The sequence below is a fragment of the Setaria viridis genome, chromosome 5, assembly GCF_005286985.2.
Source record: "Setaria viridis chromosome 5, Setaria_viridis_v4.0, whole genome shotgun sequence".
Taxonomy (NCBI): Eukaryota; Viridiplantae; Streptophyta; class Magnoliopsida; order Poales; family Poaceae; genus Setaria; species Setaria viridis.
The window spans coordinates 45,149,169-45,162,001 of NC_048267.2; positions in this window are offsets into that span (position 1 = coordinate 45,149,169).

Here is a 12,833-nt window from a genome sequence, read left to right on the forward strand (position 1 = left end):
AACGTGTGTAATGTCGCCAATTCGGTCACGCCTTTATTTGGCCGTAATAAATTTTGGCTTTGCAAGGTGAACTCCCAAACCAAACAGCCTCATTGAGCATCTACGAGGTCAGGTCATCGGACATGCAGCTTAATGTTTGGTTCCACGGATGGGACGGTCTCCAGGTATTATTTGGTTGTGAGTCGTAGGGGATGAGGACGTCCTGGGAATATTCCACAAATATGCAGGATGCGGCAAAAACGAGCGGATGGGGGCATCCCAGTTCCGTGTCGCACCTCACGTGAACGGCATGTGCCACGCCCTGTCACCGCTTATCCCCTCGCCTCACCGCTTACCCGTTCCCCTCCCCTTTTCCTGTGACGAGCCATGAGAAAAAAAGCAGCGGCGCATCTGGATCTTGCGCTGCAGCTTATGCTCCTCGTCGGGTGCCGCTCCTCTGTCATATCCTAAAATTTTTGGATTGCAGGATGTGATTAAAAAGAATAATTAAATAATGATTTTCTCATAATTTTAAAATTTTCCCAACATTTATTTTCTTGACAGGAAATTTAGTATAGGAAAACAATTAGTTGTTTTTCCAGTTAAATAATGTTGTTCTGTGTCTGTGCATTCATGCCGATGCATCTTGTTTTTTCTTGAGTGGAAAAGATTTTAAAATGCACTTAGACGATGACCAAGTCCTTTTGAGAATTTCCAGCTTTTTTTGGAATTTATTCTCATTTTTTTAGAGCCAAATCTATTTATTAGAAGGCTCTACAATATTTTTCACGGGCTTCAAATATTTTATTTGGACTCATTGTGTCCCAATCTATCTCCATGATTTTTCCTGGAATTTTTAGGATTTTTGAGTATTTTCATGAATTAAATGAATTATCTGAAATTCTAGATTTCTCTTTGACGATAAATATATCCTATCCATCTGAGCCAAGCCTGTGGGCTCAACCCGCTCTTCCCCACTCCGGCCATCTCCCTGTGGCGGAACCGTCCAAATTAACCTGACTAAAATGCACTTAAGTCGCCTGACACGCGATCATGCACTTTAAGCAAGTCAACTTGGTCGACCGTCTGATTTCATTCGATAAACCACTTACACAGGATCGAGAAGCATTGCTCACTCGAAGGTGAGTAGCACAGAGATTACAACATTCCCGTCACATTAACATAGTTCAACAATTATTACATCAGAGTTTTCGGAATTCAAACAAGTTTGTAAGGTTCAACCAGATGAAGTAAAACAAGCGGAAGCTAAACGTTGATACACAATATCATGATGAAGCCGATCATGACATCAATGATCCCTGCCCTCGCCGTCTGAGGAGGGATCCCACTCGACTGTCAAGCCCGGAGGGAGCTGGGTAGGCCAAGTGGTGCCAGCAACCACACTACCGACATTACCTAAAAAGTTAAGCCACAACAAGGCTGAGTAACTAATACTCAGCAAGACTGAACCAACGGGTGATAACTACTTTCACCAACTCCTAGACATGCAAGGCTTTCTGGCTTGGGGTTTGTTTTGCCAAAAGCGTCTATAGTCGGTCCTTACTTTCAATATTTTAGCTCAAGTTCTACGTTCATTAACCAGTCTAGATTAGCAACTTATACTAAGCAAGCATAGTTTCCAAACAATTAAAGAACAAGCATCGAGATTAATATCATCCTCATGTTCCATCTTTACTCAGTGCAGAATAGCGATCAAGTAGTCCCAAACTGTGAGAGGCAGACGAATCGATTCGAATTTATTAACCATGCATGGCGAACCTAATCTCACGACATCCACGCACCACGAAGGGTCGCTTCATTTGTCAGCCGTCCCCATCGATCCCCATGCACGTGTCAGGGCGAAACTTCCCTTGGCATGCAATGCTCCACAGTCCCGGCCTCTTGCCGCACTATGACCGCACTTGTACCCACATGATGCACCATGGGAACCTCGTTCCAGGGACAACAGGAGTATAAGCCACGCCCTATTTCAATCAGGTACTAGGCTTTCCCATCCCATACTAGGTATGAGATTAGTAATTTCAAACACTTGATCACGAACGCCGACATGTTTCGGCCTTAGCAAGTTCATCACTAGATAGACGGGGCAAACCACCATATCGGAACCATTCCTGGTCCCGTCCGTCATCCTTATGGTTGTAGCATAAGTAAACAAACAACTCCTATGACTCGCGAGTGACAGGCAATCACTCGACTTTTACCGAGTCCTATTTAGCATTGAATCTACGCGACTTATCATGCTAGTGTTCAGATCAGAAGGGTACTAAGTTCATGCATCTAAACTGTCATTCAGCTCATATAAACGTAGTGCACAATCATAAGCACCAACATATTGCATAATTTAAAACAGGGAAACATGCACCAGGGCTTGCCTTCAGGAAAGGTTAGCGGTTCCTCAGGGTCTTGATCGAGCTCGGGCTCGCCTTCCAAGTGTTGAAGCTCCACGGTAGGTTCTTCCTCCGGTGTAGGGTGGAGCTCGTAGGTTCCGTCGGCGAGATTAGCTTCTACACGACATGCACATGGAGGAGTTTAGTTTCATCCATGCGCGAACACAAATGATGCACGGCATGGCTTAAGGTAGAAAGGAAGTTGCATATAGGCCACATTCACCTAGACAAGGTTTTAACTTTCTTTAACTTCATAAAGTATGGTGGTCACTTTAAACTTGAGGTTGACTTTGATGGTGATTGTGTACACATTTAGGTTTTCGCAACTTAGAGTTCCACAAAGAGAGTGGAAGGTCGTGTTTGGGGTGGTTCAAGTACATTTGGAGAGTTATTCACTTCTGAATGTTTTTTTATCTCTTCCAAATTACTTATTTAGCTTATTAGGATTTATATTTCGTTTTGTTCCTTTAAGTCGATTATTTAGCCAAAAATGGTTCCACAAACAAATAGTAACCAAAGGCACTGAGAAAATTATAGCACCTCACTTAAGCCATTAATAAGTTACTGTAAAATTTTGGGAGCCATAGGATTACCAAAAAAGAATTAAACGTATACCATTATTGAAGATAGCATGCACTTAACTATTTCTATCTCCAAACCTACAGTGAAGCTGAGGGTGAAATTTTACCAGTATGCTGAAGGTGTTTTACAGAAGCTTTGGTGAATTTTTTCATGATTTTTGGAGAAGGACAACTATTTCCCTTATTTATCTCCTATTTAAACATGTTTAACAAGGAAGGTGAGTTTCTTTCTGATTATGACCACAACTCATATTTTTTCTGTAAACTATCTCTCAAAACTGAGATACTCCAAGTAGTTTCATATTTTTCTCAGCTCTGGATTAAAACTTATGCAAAAAGTAAGATTTAACCCTAGATTTCAAATATAAGGTTAAAACAGGAACTGTAAGTTCTACTCCAGGGCCCTAAATATTTTTCTGAGCTTCTACTCATAGCAACATTCACCACAGAGTTGGATTTACCTATTTAGCATTTTTCTTCTATTTACTATGATTTAAAAGGCCTAAACAAGGAATAAAACCATAGGATATAAATTACAACAGTAACATGAGTAAACTTATTTTTATCAGAAACTAGACAGAACAAGGATTCCAACAAAAGTGATTTGGTATTTTTCTGATTTTTCTACGATTTACTGGACATTTACAAAGTTTAAACCCTTTTGTGCTGATTTTTAAACTAAAACCGTGGCAAACTTTCACTCTACCCCCTACGTCTATGGTTTATTCGTGTAGAGGTCCCTGAGTTTTGCGCCTAAGCCCCTGGAAAGATCGGGGAAGATGCAATGTCATCCCCGGGGGTGCGCACGGCGGCGGCGGCGAAATCCTCGAGATTCGCCGGCGGAGATCGGGCAACAAGTTGCCGGAGAGGCGTAGGGGCTCACGTGAGCTCGACTTGGCGGGTGGCGGTGCGGGCGGCGTTCCGGCACACCGCCGGTGTCGGGAGGGCAATGGGCGGCTCGGGGACGTGTGCTGAGGGATGGCGAAGCGGGCGAAGAGGTCGTCGGAGCGCGGGGTGGCGCGGAGGTGGGAGCTCCACGGGAGCCTTAGTGGCGGCACAGAGGAAAAGTAGGGGCGCGGCGTGCGGGAGGTTGCAAAGGGGTGGCACTGACGGCAAGCTCGGCCCTTTTATAGGGTACAGGTGGAGCAGAGGGTCGAGACAGGGCTCCGGGTACGGGAGGATAAGGCCGGGGAGAGCGAGTGCGCGGGTGAGGCGGCCATTGGCCGGGGAAGCGGAGCTTCGGGGATAGGATCCTCAGGGCATTGGGCAAGGGAGATAGCATCGGGCAAGCGCGGTTTTGCCGGGCGGGAGGATTGGCGAGGCCGGGCGTGCATCTGGTTGCGTCAAGTGCCGGATTGGGGGCGACGGCACGGCCGGTGCCCGGCGGTGGTGTGGCGTGCGTGGGGGAGGAAGGCGCGGGCGCCGGTTGGGCGGAGCGGCTCGCTCGCAGGGGGAGGGAGACAGCCTTGGCGGCAATTGGCCAGCACGGCGCTCGCCCCGTCTTGTCGTGGGCGTGGGTAGGGCGACGGCGAGCTCGCCGGTGGACGGCGGCCACGCGGCGGGCGGCGCGCGGGCGAACATGCCCGGGCGCGCTGGCGTCGAGGCAACGTCGAGTAGCAAACCAGACCGGCTTTGGGGGCCCTCCACTCGAGATTTTCAAACTAAACATTCGAAAATTTGGAGGAACACCCTCGCCAAGAGGCGCACTCTGGAGGGTTTCTAAACTTAGAGCTGAAAGGCCTAGAGGGCTGAGTTGACTGTTTTACCTGACTTTGACCAAGATTTTAAGTAGGTTGGGTTTCGATTTGGACCTGGGTCAGTGTAGCAAAGTTGGAACACACTCAAGGGACTACAACTTTTATTAAAGGTCCGACTTGAGGTTAGATATGAAATTGCGAGATAACATGTGGCAAAGTTGAAGAAAAACTAGAATTCCAGGACTTGGGTTGTTGGTAGGGTTTTATTATACTCCTGTTTTGATTCTTGTTTTTGACCTTCTCCCACTCGGAATTAGACAAAGTGTTTGTAACAAAAGTTGTTTGAAATTAAAATTTTTACAACTCTTATTTGGGCGAAAATTCATGTTTGTATATAAAATCTCAAGTTTCATATTTAACTCCAAAAAGAGCTTCTTAGGGTTAAAAAGGACATTTCACCTCTTTTGCTTAGTGACTAATGAATTGTTTAGGTTTAATTACATCTAATTAAGGCAGAGTCGTAACACTCCCGGCCCATCCGACCTGCCAGGGCCCATCGAGCGGCGCCCGACCGTGGGCCGGCCATGGCCGTCGTCGCCACCGTCTTGGCGTGCACGCCACGCCAAGGCCGCCCCCGCCGGCCTATAGAGAGCGAGCGCCTGATGCCCTGCGCCTCCTACTAGCGCCGCTGCCACTACCGCTTGCATCCAGCCGCGCGCCACCGCCACCTTGGACCGTTCCGCCGCCGCACTACCGCCTTCGCACTCCACGCCCCGCCTATGCACCAAGCCGCTCGAGCACCCCGCAGCCCTGCTGCTCCGCTCCACCCCGCCTTACCCTTGTCACCTTGCCCTGCACCGCTGTCAGAGCCGCCGGCCGAGCCGAGCACCGCCGGCATCTTCCACGCTTGAATCGTCGCGCCCGCCGTCTGAAGGAGCAAACAGACACCATGAGGAGCATCCCCTTGACGAGTCGCACCTTTTCCGCTAGTCCGTGCCGCTTCTCCGTTGTTGGAGCACCGCCGGCCGTGTGTAGCCCCGCGCCGGCGTCTGGTGCCACCGCTGCGGCTCAAATGCCGGCCGAGCCGCTCGTCCTCTACCACCGGTAAGGCCTCCCGTGAGCTTGCCGTCACCTCTCGTTTCCCATCATCGTCATGGCCACCCGCTCGCCGGAGCACCGCTGGTTTGGCCGGCCAGAGCCACCGTAGGCCTGGGGGAGAAGAAGGTCCTGGTTTTGCAAATAGGTCACCAGAAAAATCTACAATTCTTCACCTTTCTTCTGAGTCTTGTATCTTTTACAGAAAAACCCCTAGAATATCCACATCATTCCAATTAAACCCGAGTCCTAGAATCTTACAGATCTAACCCTGAGGATTTGTCTATTCATAGTTACTATTCACTGAGTCTAGAGATTCATCTCTGCTAGCCCCTGAAGTCTACGGTTAATCACGAATAGGCCCCTGGAATCTTTAGAGGCAATAGATTACACGTTTTAGCTCCGTTTCTATCCGTTCAAGTTGTGTTAGATTCATAACAACATAAATTACACATTAGTGGTGGTGTTTTCCATCATTGCATGTTTTTGAAAAATAAATTTAATATTAATTTGGTTATACCTATTAAACATGTTGTCTATAATTAAAAGCTATTTAGTGTTATACACCGCTTTTCATAATAAATGTTAATTTGATTAATGCTTACTCTTAAATGTTTTTCCAATTAAAAGCTAATTACAAATATACCTCAGCTTTTCATCAATTAAACTCAACTTGATTAATGTGTATTTAATTTGTTTTATAAATAAAAGCTACATAGGTTATATGTCGGGTTTTCATAAATAAATGTTAATTTGACTAAAGTAAATATAAATGTTTTTTTGAATTATATTTGGTTAGTTCAACCTGAATCATAAAGCTATGCACTTAGATGTTTACATATACTTTATTTTCAAATTAAATGTTTAATTTGCATAAATTGTACTTGAATGTTTATAAATAAAATTTGACTAAGTTCTACATTGTCTTTTCATCTATAAATATAACTTGCTTAATTGCAACTTAGGGTATTTCACTTAAATATCTTTACATTGTTTTTCTCAACTAAAATAAATGAAACATGTAGCTCATCTTTTCTTTTATGTTGAAATCTCTCGATAGAGCATCTTTTCAACCATAGCACCATTTCTAGTCTTTCTTGCATCCTTGCGATCTTAGAATCGAGCCCTATCCTTTAGTATATTCTTTTAAAGCTTTTGTTTTGTTTTGGTGTATTGTTCTTAGTTGTACTTGTTTGTTTGCTTGTATGTTTGTGCTGGTAATTGCTTCGAGTAGAAGGATCGTTGTTCAAAATATTTGAAGATTAAGAGTTTCAAGAGAGCAAGAGCATAAGAGCAGTAAGAGTAAATTTTCTTTTGAGAAAGTCAAGTGTCCCTAACCATCCTTCTATCTATGCTTATTTTACAAGAATATCTTGCATTAGTTGGAACATGGAGTAACCACCTAGAAAAATAGTACAACCATAAGACCAACGGGCTCTGATTTTGGCTAATTAATTAGAGACTCTAGTTTGTGATAGTCTTACTGAATGGACAAGAGGGGCTCATAGGTTGTGCAATAGGTTGTCGAGCCAAGGGTTGTATGCACCACTTAGGGGAGGGTTCATCCCCTTATGAGAAAATCTTAGCGGGTTATCACTTATTAGGGAGTCTCTGTAAAGGCCTCATAGCGTCCCTATGCAGCACACCTCGGTAGTGTGATAAGTGCCTACTTTTGCATAGCATTTTTGGGTCCAAAGTTCTTCTGAACTTTTACGCGACTTATGGTGAAAGTCTACAACCTTTGTAGAGTGTAAAATTGGTATATCAGTCATGCTCACGGTCAAGAGCGGTCTGGACCCTCACATGATTAATAAAATTGAAGATGGACTTAAATAGTTATTCTAGTTATTTGTTGTGGCCTTGATGAGTACCAACCATAAGTGTACTCACCCTTGCTTACTGCTGCTCAGAAGAGGAAGGTGTGCGAAGTCTTCTGAAGATGATGATGAGTTCTAGGCGTACGCAACCCCCAGCCGATTGCCTGTGAAGTTTGGAGCCTTCGTTTCCAAGATTAAGCTATCTCTGATAGACTCGTAAGTCTTTATTTATACTCCTTTACGTGATACTGTTCCTGTTATTGTTATTCACTGATGATGTCACTATATGTATGAAACTTGATCCTAGCATACATATAGGTAACACTTGGTTTTGCTTTAAAACCGGGTGTGACATTCTCATCGGGAGCCGCTCGCTGCCCGCATCCTCCCTCCGTCCCCCCTCAGTTCCTCACCATCGCTGCTCGTCCTCCCTCCGTTCCTGCACAAACAGTTGGACACCATTGGCACATCCTGCTGCTGCTGGTTCATCACCATCGACGTGTCCCTGTTCGTTCGCTGGAAGTAGCAAGGTCAACGACCTCCGTTCCTGTCCACATCCTCATTCACCGTTGGGATCTCGGCTTCCTTTCCCCAAGGTAAGAAACCCTAGCGCCCTCGCCCATCTATGTGTGTGTGCCTGTGAAATCTCAATCTGCAACAATTGTTGATGAGATGTAGACCTTAGGGACGACATAGCTAGGTGATATAATATATGTGTTGTAGTGTGAGAGGAAGAATGAAGAACAGTAGGCAAAACTAAAGGTTCTGTTGCTAGTAATTGGTGGTAGATAGGCTTGAATTAAACACACATCCATGTCAATAATACTTTTTTTGTTATTCTATTATAGATGGATCAACAAACCAAGGTTGTAACTTGTACTGCTGCTGCATATATGTTGTTGTCAATGATGGCCATGGTTATTATTGAGTCTAGAAAATGTAAGCGAGTTGCAAGGAGAGAAGGTATTACTTATGGGCCTATCGATGAAAGGGATAGGATGGATGAGACTTGAGTACCTAACAACAAATTTGGAAGGATGATACAGTTTGTGTGAACATGCTAAGACTCAATAGAGCCAAGTTCTTTCGGTTTGCAACCTATTCAGTGATCGTGGTTTGCTTGAAGATACCATATATTGTTGTGTTGGACAGCAAGTGGCTATGTTTCTAAATACCGTGGGGCATAACTTTAGGAACAGATTCGTTGGGACTAACTTTGATAGATCCAGAGAAATGGTTAGCCGTTATTTTAATAGGGTTCTTCGTGCTGTTGGTGAACTATGAGGGGAATTAATTAGGCCACCGTCATTGAAAACTCCTACCAAAATACAAGGGAACCACAGATGGGATCCTTACTTTAAGGATTGTATTGGAGCTATCGATGCTACACATGTAAGAGCCTCTGTTCCTAAGGATATGGAGTTATCCTTTCGTGGTAGGAAGTCATATGCCTCTCAAAATGTAATGGCTCCCGTAAATTTTGATCTCTGGTTCACCTATGTATTGGCTGGTTGGGAAGGGACAGCACATGATGCACTAGTGTTACGAGATGCTTTAGAACGTGAGAATGGACTTCGTGTGCCACAAGGTACTACACATCAAATTCTCCATATCAATTGCTGATATAACAAAAATATGATCAAATTTCCATCACATTTTAAGCAAATTCTACCTAGTTGATGCCAGATATGGAGCAAAACCAGGATTCTTTCCCTCTTTTCATGGTGTTCATTACCACTTGAGCAAATGAGCATACTGAGATGGTTAATTTCAGGCAAAACATTGCTGATCAGATGTGAGCAGACCGTCAAAACAACAATATTAATTAATACCCACTAGTTTCTTGATGTATTTCGGTTTCTCAAGTATTTTCCTTGTTGTATTTATGTTTTATGGACATATTGTTGCTATATTTCAATTGTATGGACATATTGTTGCCATATTTCAGTTGTATGGACATATTTGTGAGGACTTATTTGTTGCTGTCATTTCATTTGTAAGGACTTATTTGTTGTTGTTGGAAATGAATGATGTGTGATATATTTTATGCTGAGATCCAGTTAAATGACATACAATCCTTGTTGTATTTGGTGCTAAAAACCAGTTAAATAACATACAATGCTTGCTGATTTTTTGTTGCATGGTAGGCAATGGATGGCCATGTTGAGGGACTTGGGGGAGGTAACGGGGTGGCTGCATGGACATCGCCAATGTCCACTTTCATGCTGAAATATCTTGCCAATGTGGTGGCTAGTGGTGTTAAAACAGGAAAGAGCTTCAAAAAGGTCTATTGCGATGCATGTGCTAGAGCTGTCAATGATAAATTCAACACTATGCTCAATGGTGAGCAGATTAAGAATCATCAAAAGACATGGGAAAGAAACTGGGCAAAGATAACAAGACTCAAGAGCTTGAGTGCATCTGGATTCAATGAAGATAACTACATCATTACCCTTGATAAGGAGCACTACAATGGCCATGTTCAGGTAATCTAGTTTTTATCATTTCGTGGTCTTTTTCTTATCATATTTTGCCTACTGATTTCTGTTGCATTATAGGATCACAAGGCTGATGCTGAGTATTTAAATAAGCCTCTTGAGAACTATGCTGAGATGGAAATAATCTTGGGGAAAGATATGGCTACAGGCAAGTTTGCAAGGGATTCAAGTGCTGCTCTTGGTACAAAAGATGTGACACTGAAGAGGGGGCTGCAAATGGTACAGAAGATGGTCCTAGCAGTCCTTGTGATCAAGGGGCAACATCTAATACAAGACCTACCTAGAGAGCCAAGATTGTTGAAAATGCAGAGGATGGGCTGATTGGTGCATTCAACAGAGTAGGTGACAAGCTTGCCATGGCTATAACGCAGGTCGCTAAATCAAACAATGAGCTGTCGGAAGATCTCTTTGACAAAGTGAATAGCCTTTCAGTTTCAGGCTTTAATGACCTTCAGATATCCATGAACTATGCGCATCTGGTGGCCAATCCTCTCATTGCTAAAGCTTTCTATGGCTTGCCATTCGACCACAAGTTACATTGGATGGCCATATTTGTTAGTGACAAGTTCCTTGGATAGTAGGGTGCTTTGCAACATATGGTTCTTTTGCTAACAAGGGTAATGATAGAGTTGATTGTTCTTTTGCTAACCATGGCTAACTAGATGCCTAATGGTTCTTTTGCTAGTACCACATGGAAACTATCGACTGTGATGTGATGTAATTATTGGTAAATGCTTAAACTGTGCCTTGAACTTTCTATATTGTATTAGGCACGAACTTGATGTATTATGGAAGCCTAGGAGGCTTAACATCATATTGTGTAAGGCTTGGCACGGCAATATATGATGCCATGTGATGGTAGATGTCATCTGTTTATTATTTCTACTAAAGCAAGCTTATTGTATATATGAATGCTACGTGATGGTATATGGATTATATATGATTTGGACTATATATCGGGTAAACTCGTTGCATATGAAACAAATTCATGGTTGCACGTGTGCATTGCATACATGCTCACTACATGTACATGCATAAATGCTCACTATATCTATATTATAAAAAAATGAAAGCTGTATTTATATCAAAGGTAAGCTGTAATTACTATTAGAAAGAAAGAAGGTATGAGAGGTAGGAGGTAATATCACCGTGCTTGTGCAGGAGGTCATCATAACCAGCTGTCCCACTTTATCCCTCCATCCAAATAGAAAACGGGATCATTCCATCCCACGTTTATCGCTAAAAAAAAACAGGAACGCTCTCGTCCATCTAACCAAAGATAAAATAGGATCATCCTATCCTAGAAAACTGGGACGAGACTGACCCATCCTACGTTGCCTGTTCTCATGATGTGGTCAGCATCCTTTCCTGGTTCGGATATTTTGGTTGCACAACACCTGTAACGAGCAGAGAACAGACCATCTGTGGCGGCTGAAGAAGATTAATATGGACTTGTGCCAAGTCTGGAAGAGATAGGTACACGCTGCCATCCGTTGACAAGAACAGAGAAATCGTCGATGGCGCCGCTTGCAGTGATGACCAGACGGATGCTCCTGATGCTTCCTTTTCCCAGCGTCCCAGGCTCCCAGCTTAGTGCGTCGTTGCCCATTTCCATCTATGTTTCGGTTTTGCTCTCCCTCTCTCTCTCCCTCCCTCCCTCCGTTTTATAAGATTATAAGAGCCAATAATGCATGTTTCAACAAGTACGTGCAAGTTGGTGTGGGTGCAGTACTTAGTGGTGCATTTGCTCCATGAGCTAGGTAGGGTTGGTTTGCGCTGTACATTTGCTCGATCTCAGTTAACCTTAGTGACACTAATCACCATCTTTGCATTGCAAACTGAGCTCAAGAACGCAATCACTCTTCAGATTTTTTTGGTAATAATCTGACACATCCATTCTACAGCTCTCAACCTCACATGACAAACGGCTCGCTTACTCCTTCGTATTCCTACACGGCCTCTACACGTCTTCCCAATTGTGACCACGATCGCGCATTTTAGTCAGCTCAGACTCGGCGGTGCTCGACGAGTGTGCCTGCTGTTGTATTGTATGGTGATTCAAATCCTACTTGATTAAGATTCAATATGGGTGTGCTATTAGGACTTCTATTTTTTACTAGGACTTGAGTGTTGAATCCTACTAGATGTAGGACTCCTACTTGCATGTATGAGGGCTTTGGAGGGGACTATATAAACAAGGGGTGGAGCCTCTAGGAATAAATCAAGCCAAAAGCAAACACCAAGATCTCATCCAAGGTTTGCGAGAGGCAATTAGGAGCGCTCAAGAGGGATAGGCTAGACAGTTCTATAGCACTAGATTCTTTTATAGAGCAAGAATCAGAGGATCCTAAAAGGTCAAGTAGGGTTGTGAGGGAGCGACAATCACTTGTACTCTTTTGGAAGTTGTGCTTAAAGAATCCGCGGTCGGCTTCATCAAAATCCTATTCTCTTATTGCAGTTGCTTCAACGCCATCATTTGGGGTTTTCTACGAGATTCATCTACGTTGTTCTTGATACGGTGCAAGCTCATATCGTACTTGCAATATACTTTCTAGATCCGGGGACTACTGCGCATAACGAGGGGTATCAGATTCTAACAAGTGGTATCAGAGCTGAGGTTGGATTGATTTGATTTTATGAGAAGGCGGCAGCGCTAGGAAGCACGAAATCAAAACAATGTCCGGGATGTGGAATCAAACAGAGAAATTTGATGGCAAAGGAAATTTCAACGTGTGACAGTGCGTGGTGACAGATGTGC